The sequence below is a fragment of the Mus caroli genome, unplaced genomic scaffold, assembly GCF_978045245.1.
Source record: "Mus caroli unplaced genomic scaffold, Mus_caroli_1 scaffold_11, whole genome shotgun sequence".
In the NCBI taxonomy this organism is placed as follows: Eukaryota; Metazoa; Chordata; class Mammalia; order Rodentia; family Muridae; genus Mus; species Mus caroli.
In genome coordinates, this window is record NW_028227266.1 from 116,814,280 (window position 1) to 116,830,967 (window position 16,688).

Consider the following 16,688-nt stretch of genomic DNA (forward strand, 5'->3'; position numbering starts at 1 on the left):
GTTCTGAGCCCCAAAGTGCCAAAAAACTCATAGGTTGAGCCAATAGACTTGGCTTCTATTTCCAAGTCCTAAGAACTGGAGGTGCTCAGGTGGGGAGGCCTACTTCCCTTGGCTTTCATTCCAGTGGCCTGACCCTGGGCCTTGAGTATTTACGCTTGGCATGTTGGAACTCACCCACCTTGGGTGTGGGGAGGGTCTGGGAGCACCTGCAGGTAGGGGTAAGACTCCAGAGCAGATTCCAGACTCTTGCCTTCAGAGAGCAGAAGCTCCTGGAGTTGTTCCAGCAAGTGGCCACATCCCTGTCTTCAGCTCTCTTGGAGGTCTCTGCATGCGGCTACCCACCATCCTCTCCGCTTCTCTCACACCAAACTCAGCAGCTGCCTTGTAATGGAGGAGGACAGGCTGCCCCTGACTGTTGCTGTCTCCTCTGGACATTACTGACAAGACTCACTCCAATCATGATAAAGATCACAGGTGGGTGAGAAGGAGCCCTTGGCAGAAACCTTTTACTGGGTCAAATCTGTAACACCAGAGAGGGTTAGCAGCTCCAAGCTCAGCTCATTACAAAGCCAGAAAGGGGGTGTGGCAAGGCTGTAGCAGATAAAGGCCAAACTGTAATTGGCACCAACCCTAGCCTTCAAATCACAGACATTCTGTAGAGAGAGATGACCAAGGAAGCCTCCTCCCTGCCCCCAGTCAGAACAGCTACAGGTAAGCAGGGTCGAGAGTTCACCCAGGCTTGTGTTGAAGTTGGTATCTTCCTGCCCTTCTGTAGGTTGTTAGAGGTGGATTGGAGGTTCTACCTGGAAGAAGGCCCCCTAAAGGGGGAATGGCATCTTTTGTAGCATCCATGGTTAACATCAATACACAGCCCAACTGCTCCAGTGTTCTTACAGAGACTGGACAGTGTCAAAGGTAGTGTGGGGGTGCTCTGTCCAGCCGGCTGCCTATGCAGGGGCTGCTGGAAGGACAGCTCTGGGCTTAGGGACACTGGGACTATGGAAAGAGTCTGTGAGCTGCCACTTCAGAGATCCGGTGATCTTCTCTGGACATGAAAGGTGGGTCACAATGAAGACTTAGACAAAGGTCCCTTTGCTAGCAAGCTTACATTCCCAGGGAAAGAGATAAACAGGGTCCTAAGTCAGGCCGAGTCACTCTGACCCATTTCTGAGTGAGCAGAGTGACTACTGGTTTCCACTTGGTCTGAGAGTAGCTTAGGGCGTGTGTTGTGGGACCTGCATCAGCAACTTTGCACATCTGAGAGCGACCCTGGAGAAGGAAGTTTTGAAGAACCTGTTTAACGTTAGTCATTTGTTCTTGGTTTTGAGTTCTAAAATGCCCCCTATTCATCAGAAGATAAATGAATTGCCCATGTGTTTTCTAGTAGAGTGGCCTTTCCCTCAGCACACAGTGTAGACTATATCATGTGTGCCTGACGGAACTGGGTAGCTGCACTGCCCACCCAGCTGCTCTGCCGTGCCTGACACAACTTTCTCACACCAGGGCACGTAAGTCCGATGGCTAAGTTACACCGGGACAGGCTCCTAGAAAGCAGAGGGTCTGGAGGATGGCTTTGCCAAATCTCCATTGTTGGGTTTTTATTTTCGTTATTTCTAAAAGCTCCATTTCAAGTTTATTTTCTAGACTGAGAACTCACCAGATGACACAATGAGCTTGCTTATCCTGATGCGCTCGACTTTTAAATGACGTCATGACCCCGAGGGTTGGTATGAATGAGTCTAGATAGTGAGGCTGAGGCCTGCACAAAGGCTCTGTGAGTAAACTTTCCCCCTGCCAATCCCAGTAATGCACACCTGGTCCCCAAAGTGTGGTGAGACAGACCCCCAGAGAGCTGTCCTCTGACACCCCAACATTTGCTGTGGCATACCTATCCCCCACTTCCAAAATATTTATTGCAAAATTTTAAAAAAGAAATGAAGAAAGCAGAGCTATGTTCCTCTGTGGGTGTTCCTTACCCCCACTTCCTCTCCAGCACCCACTAATAAACCAAGAGTTCTTACAGGGGTCTTATTAAGGTAAATTAGATTAACTGTGTAATGTGCTTAGACAATCACACAGCACTCGGCCCTGTCTGTTGAGCCAGGAGCAGGGGGAGGACGGAGAGTCTCTGTACTGGATAGTCTTGTGTCAACTTGACACAGCTGGAGTTATCACAGAGAAAGGAGCTTCAGTTGAGGGAATGCCTCCATGAGATCCAACTGTAAGGCATTTTCTCAATTAGTGATCAAGGGGGAAAGGCCTCTTGTGGGTGGTACCATCTCTGGGCTGGTAGTCTTGGGTTCTATAAGAGAGCAGGCTGAGCAAGCCAGAGGAAGCAAGCCAGTAAAGAACATCCCTCCATGGCCTCTGCAACAGCTCCTGCTTTCTGACCTGCTTGAGTTCCAGTCCTTACTTCCTTTGGTGATGAACAGCAGTATGGAAGTGTAAGCCGAATAAACCCTTTCCTCCCCAACTTGCTTCTTGGTCATGATGTTTGTGCAGGAATAGAAACCCTGACTAAGACAGTCTCCCTGACCGTGGATCTGAGGACCTTGGTTCCCAAGGAACCAAGGAAGTAAACACAAGTTATCGCCACTTGATTTCTCTGCAAGGCGCTTGGCGTCGTTGTTGTGCGAGGAACTTTTGAATCTGACAGATTTTTCCTTCTGTACTGCAGAAATACAAATCACATGTCAGTTCAGACAGGAGCCGGGAGAACTGTTAAGTTAATATTCTTCCATGCTTGTTACTTCCAAAATGTGTTTGTGAACTTTTTTCAAGGCTCAGATGAAGATTAAATAAGAAAGAAAGATAAAATACTGCAACTAATTTTTTTCTAAATTTAGGCATGTGCTTTTTAAAGGCTCCTATTGTCCTATGCAAATATTATTTTCTTTCTCTTGCCCCTGTAATTATTTGGGGGGCATGTATGTCTTTTAGCATCTGTCATAAGTAAATACGGACTCGGAAAATATATTACATTTCAGAACTGTTGATTGCACCTAATTATGCATGTAAATTGCTACTCCAAGGCTGCAAACAGCTTGCAACATTTAGAAAATTTTGCCCTACTAGTCATCTGAGGTGTGTATAGTGCTTCGTGTTGCCTGAAGTGACACGTTACATGCCTGGTAACAGCCCATTAACAGTGAGTCTGAGGGCTTTCGACCTTTTGCTGTCTCTCTCGGAAGACTAGGATTCGTGGATCATCACTTAACAAAATGTACCTTCTTCTGACTGACACCTGAACATTTGATCTTTTCGTGACTCACTAAAACTACAGAATGTCCTCTGAATTAGTTGGTCCAGACTCTTGTGCCTCAAACAGTAGTCAGGAAACCGAGAGCAACCAACCTGAGCCTCCAGGAGATTGAAGGAAATGGGTTCTTGGGCCATGCCATAGCAAGCCTGTCACTCAGAGTTCGCATCTAACAAGACCTGCAGGCGATCCCTACAGACAATGGGTTTAAGGAAAATGTCCACCATGTCTGTCCTGTGGCTCTTCCCTACTTATATGTGGCGTGCACAGTCATTCTCCCAGACTACCTAGAAAACACTCATTGGGAAGTCTCAAAGTGGTGCTGTGAGATGTTCCATGGGTAAAACTGCATGCCTCGAAGGCCTGGTGACTGAGGGTGATCCTAGGAATCCAGCCATGGAAGTACACCAACTGCCAAAATGGTCTTCTGACCCCTTTATGCACAGTATTATACACAAGCATGTGTACACACACACATACATACACACACAGAAGTGCACAGGCACACAGAAGGTCATCAACATATATACACATACACACAGACACGCACACATACACACAGAGACACACACAGAAACACACACACATACACTGAGACACACACAAGAAGCACACAGACAGATATACACATACACAGACATACATACAGACACACTCACACAGACAACACACACTTATACACAGACACATAGACACATACACAGACCACACACACATACACCAACACACTTATGCACAGAGAGAGACACACACACAGACACATATACACATGCACAGACACACTCACTCAGACACACATATGATAAAAATATGTAAAACGCAGGGTGACTCCTCCTCTTCTCACGGCATTCTCTGTCTCACACTCCCTGTCCCTCCCCACAGGCCTCCCTGCGTACTTGAAAGCTTCCTGAATGAAGAGCAGAGCCATGTTTCATAGTTCGGGTGATTGAGAAAGAAGTATGGACTCTTCTAAAATCAAGAGACACTAGCCTAAGAGCAACGTGTCCTGAATAAGGAGCCTTCTGCAGACATGTGACACGTTTGGTCACCTGTGCCCTTCTCCTTGAGACTGGAAACCCCAGTCTCTCTCTGCTGGGACTACCACAGTCTTGAGATACAGGCCAACAAGGACAAGTTTGTGTCTGTGTAAAGAAACATCTAGCAAAACCTCAATAATTTGAAATAAATTTGCACTAAGTTATGGAGCCCAGTGGTTTTAGGGAATATCAGAAATCACTAATGAATGTCTTTGAAGTGCACATGTACATAAACCAACCAGCTGATCTTTTCAGTTTTTAAGGCAGAGTCTCTCTGTGACTCATTTAGGATTTGGTATGTAGGTTCGTTAGCTTCAAACTTTCAGTCCTCCTGCCTGGGCCTCCCACAAACGCATGCACACGTGTGTATACGTCAGAAGTTGGTAAATGGTGTTCCTCTCTCTGTTTTAAGCATCTATTAATGGACTTGGAACCCAGAACTCATCGATTGACATTTTGGCTACACTGTCTGGACAGCAAGGCCCCAGATCAGCCTATGTCTGCCCTCTAACTCACACCCTTACTGGAATTATATACTGTGCCACCATGCCTGGCTTTTATTTAGGGGTCCAAACTCGGGTCCTCATGTTTGGGTAGGAAGTACTTCCCCTGCCTCTGAATTGTTGATGCAGGGACTTTCTGCATACAAAAATCACCTAGAGAACGCTACAACTCGTCCATGTGGCCCCTGTGCTTGTTGTGTTCCAACCTTAAGGACTTATATCCAGAAGCAGTTTTCACACCCACACCACACGGGAAACCTTTACAGGCTTCAGTTCATAAAGACTGAACGGCCGAAAATTCAGGCTGTTTGGAGGTGCAAATGGAAGCAAAGGTAGGTAGGGGGTGAGGCTGTTCTGTTTGTTTTTAGACCAGAGTTTTATGTAGCCCAGGCTAGCCTCAAACACTCCCAAGTGCCTGTATTATAAAGGTACAATTCCATATGTGGTACATGGGCCGTTTTTAAGCCTTTAGGTGGTAACCAGGCATACTCACAACTTAGAATTGTGCCTTCATGGACTAGAAATAGCAGCTGGGATCTTCTTAGCTATGCTAAGCTCCCCTCTATCAGAAATGAAAGAGGACAGAGTGCTGCACTGTGCCTTGTCACAGGGCAACGTTGTGATGCACCTGCCGGTTCCAGGGCCATTACTGTGATTAAAGGTTCTCTATGGCTGCATGTTAGAGTCATTGTGAAGGTGTCAAAAAAATACTGTTTTTTCCCCATTAATCAGTGAAATAAAAATCTGAGGGCAAAATGAAACCTGGTGATGTTAAAAGTTTCCCCAGGTAATTCCAGTTGTGCAGACGGAGATGAACAGCATCTCCATAGACTGAATGGTTACGTATGCAAATTGTGTTTCCATGGAGCCGCCCTTTCTCCAGAGTCTTTTTTTTTTCTTTTCTTTTTTCCTAATTCTTCCTTAATCTGAAGAGATGGAATGACTGGGAAGGTAAATGAGAGCGACTTCCAGCCCAATTAGCACAGGTGCAAATTAGCCTGCTCACAGTGTTTTCTGACAGGTCACCCCTTTCTCTCCCACCCCCTTTGCTTTCTGGTGACGTGACAGTGACAGCACTTTCTCCTTGCTGCAGTAAGACTTTGATGTGACAAGTCCCAGCTGAGGTGGACCAGCCTGTGGGGACTCAGGACTCTCTGCGTAGGTTTCTGAGCTACCACAGAGGATGTCCCTGTGGGTGAGAGGTTTAAGAGAACCTTGCTGCCCAAACTGTGGTTCACAGACCTGGGGCATCAACAGCACCAGGGAATCAGGGACAAGCGCTGTAGCATCCCTGGGCCTTGGGATCCTCCCTGTAGCATCCTTCAAATCAGCACCTGCAGTTCAAGGATCCCTGGTAGACAGCCAGCCTGCAAGCCTTCAGAAGCTCAACTACAGCAGGCAAATGGAAGACACAGAGAACCGTTACCCACCAACCTGATCCTACCTCATCCAGAATCCTCACAACTCTGTAATACAAAGAACACCTTAATACATATATATTATATACATACATATTATATTAAGCAATATTGTACACACATATATTTATATATTGTTTAGATAATATTTGTTTATAATATATAAACAATATATAAAAATTGTTTTAAATGTAAATATATAAAATTGCTTTAAATATATACACATATAGACAATATATATAGTTTACATATACCACATATATGTTTATGGTATATATTGTTTTTCGTTTCTGACACATATTGTGTGCTGAGCACTCGGCCTGGCCCCAGGGTCCCTTTTTTCACCCCTCCTTTCATTGATTCACCCCTGTTCCCTTACTTAACTTCACTTGTGCTCTTAATCTATATAATCATGATTATTTATGATTGTATAAAATCCAGGGACCAGAAATGTGGGTAAACATACAAAATCGGTCTTTCTGTTCTGAGACTGGTTTAATTCGTTTAATCTGATTGTCTCTGTTTTGTTCATTTTCCACAAAGGATATAACTGTGTGAAAACTTCCATTGAGTGTATACACATTTTCCTTACGTATTCGGTGATGCTGGGCACTAAGTTAGTTCCACCTTAGCTACAGTGACAAGGGCTGCAGTAAACTCGGGTGTGCAGGTGTCTCTGTAGTCTGATGATCTGGAGTTCTTCAGGACCCTCTAGAACTCACTCCTGTGGGCGATGCTCCTGTTGACAAGAAAATCCTATCAACATTGCTCATTCCATCTGAGGTTAGCATCACTGTCCACTGGAACTTTCTTTGATGACAGAAATGCTCTTTGTGAGTTTCAGTAGGGAGCCTCCCTCCCATATGTGGCTGTGAGTACATGAGTTATGGCTAGTGTGACTCAGAAACTGGACTTTAATTTGATTTCTTTCTAATTGATTTACACTTAAGTAGCTTCATATATATGGTCAGTGGCTCCAGTGTGTTGGACAACACAGTTCCGACGTGACCATCCTTCCTCCTGCAGAGCCTCTCCCATGTTGTCCCCAGGTTGAACACTTGCCCGTCCTACCCTGCTTTGTATGTATTAATCCCCGCTGAATTCACCAAGATGAAAAACATCTGCTTTGCCACCTAATTTGCATAATAAGTAACATTATGCTTATTATTTTGAATGAGAAGAGCGTAACTTGAATTAAATGCCACCAAAAAGTTGTCAAAACCTCTTTCATAGCATTCATAACTGTGTGGCTTTGATTTTGCAGCCTTTCAAACGTCAGCAGGCATGGGGCACATTAACTGCTTTAAGGACAAAAGACTGCAGATGGATTCGGGGTAGAGGAGACATCAAGATGCCCACGAGCCGAGGCATCTCAGTGCACAGGGGGAAAAGCTGTGTGTGTTGGGAGTAAACACCAGGTCATGAGGATTACCCTCAACGTGGAGGGTGAAACACACAATGAGCGAGGTCATCAAGCCAGAGAACACTGAATAAAAGCTCAAACAGAACTGTACTCAACAATGAGTCTGACTGTAAGTATCTGATCTGTGGAACTGATGGAACAGGGACCATGAGATGTGTTAAGAGGAAAGGAAAGACAGGCAATGAGACATAGACAAAAAAGACTAAACAACCCCTGTTTAAGAATGAGAAGTGTTAGTCAGCACCCGCACACACACACTCACACATGCACGCACATGCATGCACGCACACCTCACTAGGAGGATACACACTGCTTCTAAGCCAGAGCAGTCCCAGCTCATCCAAGGAAGGGATACAAACACTAGGAAAATGGCTCACCCAGCTCTGTGCATCCCCAGCTAAGATTTGCTATTGGGAGATTCATGGTAATTCCTACAGAGGATTGTGTAGCTAAGGGCACCAGCTTCCCTTCGGTGGGACGGTCACTTCATAGCAACTGAAGCCAACAAATAGGCCACGGTTGTTGTCCTCGGGAAAGAAAATTCCGGGGATTCCGTGTCCTTAGCTTGACCTGAGGACATGCTGGGAGCTCAGACAACACAGAGCATCCAGACTTGCACATACTCATCTTAATATCTATCACACCCCGGCCCTCTGATTCTCCGGTGCCGTAGGCTTCCTCATTATTCACATCAATCCGCCTTAAAAATAATAAAGGAGACAAAAGGAAGAGTAAAGAAGATGTGAAAGGCCCTCAAGGTGGCTCAGATGCTAAAGGCCCCTGCCACCAAACCTGACAACCTGAGTTCACCTCTGGGCTCCACGTGGTGAAAGGAGAGAACCCACTCATGCAAGTTGTCCTCAGACTGCCACAGATGAATCCACAGAAATTAATTAACTAGTTAAATAAGTGAGGAAAGACTTAGTTCTGAGGAGATGGCTCAGCTGCCAAAGTAAACACTTTTTTTCTCTGTGTAGTCCTGGCTGTCCTGGAACTCACTCTGTAGACCAGGCTGGCCTTGATCTCAGAAGTCTGCCTGCCTCTGCCTCCCAAGTGCTGGGACTAAAGGAGTGTGCCACCACTGCCCAACTAAAGTGAACACTCTTTATCATACTGTATGTGAGAGCCAGATCCACACAGTTGTCATCCCTCTGACATCCACAGGCATACTGTGGTATATGTGTCTTTCACACACACACACACACACACACACACACACACACACACACACACACACACACGGCGGTGGGGGGGGGGGAAGGAGGGAGAGGCACGCATGCTCACATGCATGCGCTCATGGTGATATATTAAAATTAAAAATTAAACCCCCACAGACTCTAAACTTTGGTTTCTATGTCATCATCAGATCTTTCAGGACCTTTTAGTCTGAAGAGCAGAGAGCAGTCACAGCCTGCCCAGGCAGTGTAGAGCAAAGCTGTCTCAGTGGGCTTAGTGGAGCTTCCTGGTACCGACACAGAGCAGGCATTCCCTGTGTGCTTGCTTCTGATCCCGTCTACGGCCTGAGTGCTGGTCTGGGCCTCCTAGCTTGGGACCCTGTTACTTATGAAATACGTTTCACTATGTTGGTTTTGTTTGCTAGGTTCTTTGTGGCCCACGAGACACGGGGATAAAGCAGATGGTAGAGTTCACCTTTAAAACAACAGCAACAAAGGCGAGGAGACTGCTCAGTCAATAAAGAACTGGTCTTGCAAGCATAAGGTTGACCACTAGAGCCCTGCAGAGCAGCCTGCGGTGGTGGCTCTTAAACGTCTAAAGCCAATGCTGGAAACAGAGGCTGGGGGTCCCTGGGGGTCCTTGCCAGGCAGTGAAAGATCTTACCTTAGGGTCTATTACTGTGATCAAACGCCATGATCAAAAACAACTTGGGGGACGGAAGGGGTTATTTCATCTCAGAATTCTCAGGTCACACTCCATTGCTGAGGAAGATGTTGAGGCAGGAACTCAAGCAGGGAAGGAGCTGGCACGGAAGCCACAGAGGAGTACGGATTACTGGCTTATGCCTCATGGCCGGGTCAGCCTGCTTTCTTACAGCTTCCAGGACCACCAGCCCAGGGATGGCACCACCCAGAGTGAACTGGGCCTTCCCACACCCATCAAGAAGATGGACCAGGGCTGGACAGATGGCTCAGCAGTTAAGGGCACTGATTGCTCTTCCAGAGGTCCTGAGTTCAAGTCCAAGCAAGCACATGTTGGCTCACAACTGTCTGTAGTGGAATCCGATGCCCTCTTTTGGTGTGTCTGAAGACAGCGACAGTGTACTCAAATACATTAAATAAATAAATAAATAAATAAATAAATCTTGAAAGAAAGAAAGAAAGGAGAGAGAAAGAAAGAAAGAAAGAAAGAAAGGAGAGAGAGAAAGAAAGAAAGAGAGAGAGAAAGAAAGAAAGAAAGAAAGGAAGGAAGGAAAGAAAGAAAGAAAGAAAGAAAGAAAGAAAGAAAGAAAGAAAGAAAGAAAGAAAGGAAGAAAGGAAGAAAGGAAGGAAGAAAGGAAGAAAGGAAGGAAGGAAGGAAGGAAGGAAGGAAGGAAGGAAGGAAGGAAGGAAGGAAGAAAGGAAGAAGGAAAGGAAAGGAAAGGAAGAAGGAAAGGAAAGGAAAGGAAGAGCATATGTTTCTCCACAGACAATTTGGTGAGGACATTTTTTCAATTGAAGTTTCCTCTCCCCAAATGACTCTGACTTGTGTCAAGTCAGAGTAAAGTGAGCCAGAATAGACCCTGTCTCTAAGGGAAGAAACAGTGTTGCTGGGCTACAGCTGGAGGGATATGGGTGGACTAAGAGACTGTAAGCAGGCTTCCTGAGATGGCTGCGTCTTGTTCCCAGCCGACACTGGAAGAGGGAATGATGGGTAGTCATGGGGAAGGTGTCAAGAGGGACCATGATAAAACACCAGAAGCCTGCATCGTTTTCAGGGCTTCCAGACTTAAGGTTCTTCTAGCTCTAATGTGTGAAGCTGTTAGTTTCTCTCTCTCTCTCTCTGCAGCTTGATTCAATTCTTCATGCCTTGGACTAAATTCAGGAATTCCCTGGACAATCACCACCAATTCCACACACACACCCCACCTCATGCCCTTTTACAACCAAGGTTGTCCTGAGCCCTCCACAGTCACAAGCACACATATATACACATACACTTCCACACCCACCAGCAAGAGACACAGAGTACACTAAAAATGACTGTCAGAGAACCAGGAAAGCAAAGAGTGCACCCCAGTGCTCCAGCAGCCAGAGGATGTCCTTAGGGTCCTACAGGCAGCTCCAGTAAAGCACCCATGGGGGAGTTATTACATGTCCGATGAGAGGCCATCACCATCTTGAAGATCTGCAAGACTCTCATGAGATGGGACCCAGTAACACTTCTTCACAAGGAAGGGTGTTATTTTATGGCACTCACATGGCTCAGGAGGCACCTCCACTTCAGAGGTATTATAAGCACTTAACAATAGCTGTGGCGGCATCAGATTCCACAGAGACTCGAGTCAAGCAGCCCCCCCACCCCAACATGAGAAATTTCTTACAAATGAAAACCCAGTAACTCCTGGTTTAGAAGCTGGGCTTCAATGAAATCTCCTCTTCAGTCTGTCAGTACCCTCCTCTGGAGTAAATACACAGCTGCCCAGCTACTTGTGTCACCCAGGAAGAGGCGTGCACCAGCGCCCGATGGACACGACACTCAGGATGATCTTTGTGGGTAGCTGGTCTGGAACTGGAGCTTTCGAGCCTCAGCTAGAACACTGAGACCTTCCCTTTCCCATGGTTTTACGTGTTGTTGTTTGGGTTTTGGTGTTTTGGTTTGGTTTGGGCATTTTTTTTTTTTTTTTTGTTTTTGAAACAGGTCCTCCTTACACAGACCTAGCCTTGGCTGGCCGGAAAACTACTATTAATTCCAGACTGGTCTCAAGCTGATGGCAATCACCTGCCTCTGCCTCCCCTAAGTGCCAGGGTTATTACAAGTGTACCCCATCACGCCTGTCTCTACCAAAGTTCTCAAACTGTGGGATGAAACCAGAGACCATGCAGGACTGAAATATCCCTCTATTACTCATGGAGTCTGGGTTAGAGGGCATTAGTTTTTGTTTCTAGGCAAATGGTCTTCCTATTTCTGGACACCAGGGCCAGCCAATCAGACAAGTTTACTTAGTCACAGCAGTGTGGGTGCATGACATGACAGCAGCTAGCTTCTAGCAGGTAAGAAAAGGAGGCTGGCAAATCCAGTGCTTTGGTTCCAAGTTCCCTAAGGAGATGAGACACATCTCCTGCAGGAGCGGGAGCGGGAGAGTTGAGTGAACTCGGGAATTATGCTAAACTTTCTGCACCCATTAAAAGAAATAAAATCAGAAATAAAAAGTGCTGCTTCCCCTGAGGGAATTCTGTATCAATTTTTGCCCTCTCTCTTGTAGTTCAGATCCCAGCTTCTTGCCTGCCTGGTATAGCCTGTGGCAGGGCATTCTGGGAGGCTGTCTCAAGGAGGGTTTCTATTGCTGTAATCAAACACTGACCAAAAGGAACTTGGGGAGGAAAGGGTTATTTCACCTCACAGCTCAAGTCCCTCGCCGAGGGAAGTGGGGAGTGGGGTGGGGTGGGGTGGGGTGGGGGGAACAAGAATGAAGCACAAGCCATGGAAGAGCCTTGCTCACTTACACACCCCAGGACCTCGTGTCAGGATGTGGAATCACCCCAGTAGGCTGGGCCCTCTGGCAGTCATCACCAAGGCTTGTCTACAGAGAACTCAAGGCGGCAATCTTCTCAATTGGGGTTCACTCTTTTCAAATGACTCTAACTCGTGTTGAGTTGACAAAAACAAAACCAAAACAACAAAAAACCAACAAGCACAGAGGTTAACCTGAACTGCTTCCTATCTGGCCTTCTTATCCCCTTCCTGGTCCTGTGTGGCTGCTAAGTCACCATGAGCAGTGAGCGTCTCCAGCTGCAGAACTCACACCCCCAGGGAAGAGCCGAAGCCTCCGACCCAGCTCTCCCAGTTCTCTTCGGTGTCTCAGCTCTCACCAGTGTCCCAACTCTCACCAGTGTCCCCCTCCTTTACTCTGGGCAGACTTGCACGAGAGGGAGGTGCTTCGGTGACTACCTTTTATATTACAAGGACCGAATAAACATACATTTTCATAATATGGCCTTTTAAACCAGAAATCATCTTTCATTTGCTCATATAAGCATTATTTTAGAAGACCTACCTAATGCTGTATCTTGTGCATTGTGGGAACTAAATAAATGTTTGAGAATGAATATTAAAAGCCTTTTATGTGAAGGCAGAAAAAAATGACTTTGCATCTCATCTTGGAAATTTTCTTCTTTGGAAAAAAAAAGTAAAAAAAAAAAAAGATAAAAGGCTATTCTGGGGCTAGCAGTGAGATGACTCGGTGGGTGAAGGTGCTTGCTACCAAGCTGAAGACCAGAGGTCCATCCCAGGAATCCACAGGGCAGGAGGAGAAAACCAACTCCCACAAGGTGTCCTCTGACCTCCACATGAAAGCTATAGCTCCTGAAAACCTGAAAACACAGGCTCCATAGTCACAATAAATGAGGGGGAGAGAGAGAGAGAGAGAGAGAGAGAGAGAGAGAGAGAGAGAGAGAGAGAGAGAGAGAGAGAGAGAGAGAGAGAGAGAGGAAGGAATGAGAGAGGAAAGGAAGGGAAGGAATAAGGGAAAGGGGGAGGGAGGGAGGGAAGGGCTCGCTATTTAGAAACTAGGACGGGATACTTGTGAATCCTGGGGTCACTTACACCTTTTGTTTCACCAAGCTATCACAACAAGTAACCTTTCACAAGTACATTTCCTAAGTGCCCGGTCCCTTGTTTACTAAGTGAGGAGCTGTTATTCTTTTCGGCTCAGAGTGTCTCAGAGAGCAGCCACATGTGTTCAGGCTGCCCAGCCAGCTAAGTGCACAACTGAAATATCAAGCCACCAAACGGGGAAGGAAGGCTATGCTATTCTTAGAGACACCTTCATTAAAACAATTCATTACACTCACCTATTCTGTCTGTGTGTGTGTGTGTGTGTGTGTGTTCCTGTGTGTGTGTAGGAACACACATAGCACTTCACACATGTAGAGCACAGGGGATAACTTTTGGGAGTGGGTTCTCCCTACCATCATGTGTGTCACAGGGATTGAACTCAGGACATGAGAGATGGAGGCAAGCCACTGAGCTATCCCACGGGGCCTGCACACACCTACTGATGAGCAGCTGCTGTCTCTAGTTGTGGCCATCTGTCTGCTTCTCAGGGTGTCCTTCCTCTGTGCACTTTGCTCTCCAGTTTGAAGCCAGAGTATAATAAAAACACAACTACAGCAAATAATTTGCTGAGAAATTTGGGAAAGTTGGGAATATGAATATGAAATACAAGCAGAATGACCACAGAGGCAGTGACGGATGTAACAGGTGAGCATCTGCGAAGCCAGGAGGCTACGGGTGATGGTTACAAATCCACCCGGAACAGCTCAAGTGGAGCCTCAAGGTCCCATGGTGACGAAGACCATATCACGCAGTGGACAAACTGTCACGGGCTGCTGGCTCAGACCTAAGAAGCTGGGAGACCAGGGCCACAGTTCCTTTTCACATGAGTTTCCTCACAGCAAGGTGGCTGGGTTCTATTAACCTACCAGAACAAGGCAGAAGTGCAAGGAACTTCTATAACTTAGTCACATAATACCATCTCTCGTATACTTTGTGCATCCAGGCAAACACAGAGACCCACCAAAGTTCAAGGGCAGGGGATACAGATGCCAAGATTTGAGAAAGTACTGGAAGCAAAACAAAAGACCACGTGGCATAGGAGGAAAGACTAGACATGTACAGAACAGCAAGTTACCGTGTAATGATTCCTCTATAAATCACATCTGTAATGGTAACTTTCGAATCTTTTGTGTGTGCTTATGTTAGGCAGATGTGTGTGCAGGTGTTCATGACTATGGATGCAGGTGTGCATGCCTATGTGTGTGGATGTGCATACCTCTGTGTGTGGGTGTGCATACCTGTGTATGTATGCCTTGGTCCATGCCTGTGAGTCCAGGTATGCATCTTGTTGTGTGCAAATGTACATACCTCAGTGCATGTGTGTATACCTGTGTGTTCAGTCTTATGTGCATATGTGCATACTTCTGTGTGCATGTGTGCATGTCTGTGTGTTCAGTCTTATGTGCATATGTGCATACCTCTGTGTGTACATGTGTGCATGCCTGTGTGTTCAGGCTTATGTGTATACCTCTGTGTACATGTGTGCATGCCTGTGTGTTCAGGCTTGTGTGCATATGTGCATACCTCTGTGTGTACATGTGTGCATGCTTATGGCATGCTTATGTGTTCAGGCCTTGTGTGAAGCTGTGCATACCTCTATGTGTGTGTGAGAATGCCTGTGTGTGCAGATATGCATACTGTTATATACAGATGTGCATACCCTTATGTACATATGTGCACACTTCTGTGTATACATGTGTGCATGCCTGTGTGTACACATATGCATACTCTTATATGCAGATGTGCATACCTCTGTGTGCAAATGTGCATACCTCTGTGTGTCCATGTGTTCATGCCTGTATGTTCAGGCCTTGTGTCTTCACAAGGTCATATGGACATATCCCTTGTGCATGTGTACGTGCTTGTGTGTCCATGTGTGAATACCTGTGTACACAGGCCTATGTGCATGTGTAGAGTCCAGAAGCTGCTATTGAGGTATTTTCCTCTATCAGTGTCCACCTTCATTTTTGAGACAATGTCTGTACTGGCTGGTTTTGTGTGTCAACTTGACACAGGCTGCAGTTATCACAGAGAAAGGAGTTTCAGGTGAGGAAATGCCTCCATGAGATTCAGCTGTAAGGCATTTTCTTAATTAGTGATCAAGGGGGAAAGGCCCATTGTGGGTGGTGTCATCCCTGGGATGGTAGTCTTGGGTTCTATAAGAGAGCAGGCTGAGCAAACCAGGGGAAGCAAGCCAGTAAGGAACATCCCTCCATGGCCTCTCCATCAGCTCCTGCTTCCTGACCTACTTCGGTTCCAGTCCTGACTTTGGTGATGAACAGCAATGTGGAAGTATAAGCCGAATAAACCCTTTCCTCCCCAACTTGCTTCTTGGTCATGATGTTTGTGCAGGAATAGAAACCCTGACTCAGACAGTATCTCTCAATGAACCTGGAGCTTGCCAATCTGGCTGGACTGGATGGAAGATGGACCCCTGAGACCCACCTGACTCTGACTCTGCATCCAGCACAGGTACCAAAGATCCCTTTAATAATGGCTGGCTTTTATGTAGCTACTGGGAATCTGAACTCGTATCTTCATGCTTGTGCACCAAACACTGTCCTCACTGTGCCACCTCCACAGCTCAACTTGCAAAGCTTGAATTCCAATCTTTGAGTCTTTTGGGAGGCAATTTCTGCACTTCTAATTAAAGTCCCCCCCCCCCGTGGTGTTTGCACTGTCAGCACTTCCTCCATCTTTGAGACTGAATGGCTCATGTGTGGCTCTGCCTCTTCTTTCCTCTGCCTCCTCCTTCCCAAACACATGCTGAAGCTTCTTCATGCCCGTTCACTACATAATGTGTGTGTCCATTTACTCATGCTTTTAGTGATGAAGACACAGTGTACCTCTGTGTGTGTGAGAGAGAATGCCTGTGTGTGCAGATATGCATGCTGTTATGTACAGTTGTGCATAGCTTTGTGTGCATATGTATGCATATATAGTATATATGTACACACATATGTATTGACTATCAAATATATGTACAAACTATATGCCATATAGACTATATTCTGTCCTCTTTGGTTTATAAACACATGCTGAGATAATAGAAAAATCAGCCACATTTTAAAAATTATCTTAAGCCTGGGCTGGGGAGATCACTCACTTTGTCGAGTGTTTCATGCAACCATGAAGAACTGCCTTCCATCGTCAGAATCCGTATAAAAAAGCCAGGTACGATGGAAAGTGCATGCCGGTGATCCCAGAACTTGGGGTGGAGACGGGAGGGGCTCACTAACCAGCCAGCCTAGCTGAATGGGAGACCCTGACTCAGAC

The 16,688-nt window shown here is 46.2% G+C and overlaps 1 protein-coding gene and 1 long non-coding RNA gene across 2 annotated transcripts in view; one reads left to right on the forward strand and one right to left on the reverse strand.

The window, feature by feature from the left end:
- Nucleotides 1–196: 196 nt before the first annotated feature.
- On the forward strand, nucleotides 197–6,064 carry LOC147002166 (uncharacterized). Its single transcript, XR_015044509.1, has 3 exons — nucleotides 197–474; nucleotides 776–5,131; nucleotides 5,868–6,064. It is a non-coding gene; the product is annotated as an uncharacterized LOC147002166 (long non-coding RNA).
- An 810-nt stretch (nucleotides 6,065–6,874) lies between these two features.
- Zcwpw2 (zinc finger CW-type and PWWP domain containing 2) overlaps nucleotides 6,875–16,688 on the reverse strand; it is a 154,338-nt gene continuing 144,524 nt past the window's right edge. The window contains exon 10 of the mRNA XM_029481341.2: nucleotides 6,875–6,956. The gene's annotated coding sequence lies outside the window, so the exon portion shown is untranslated. The remainder of the gene's footprint in view (nucleotides 6,957–16,688) is intronic.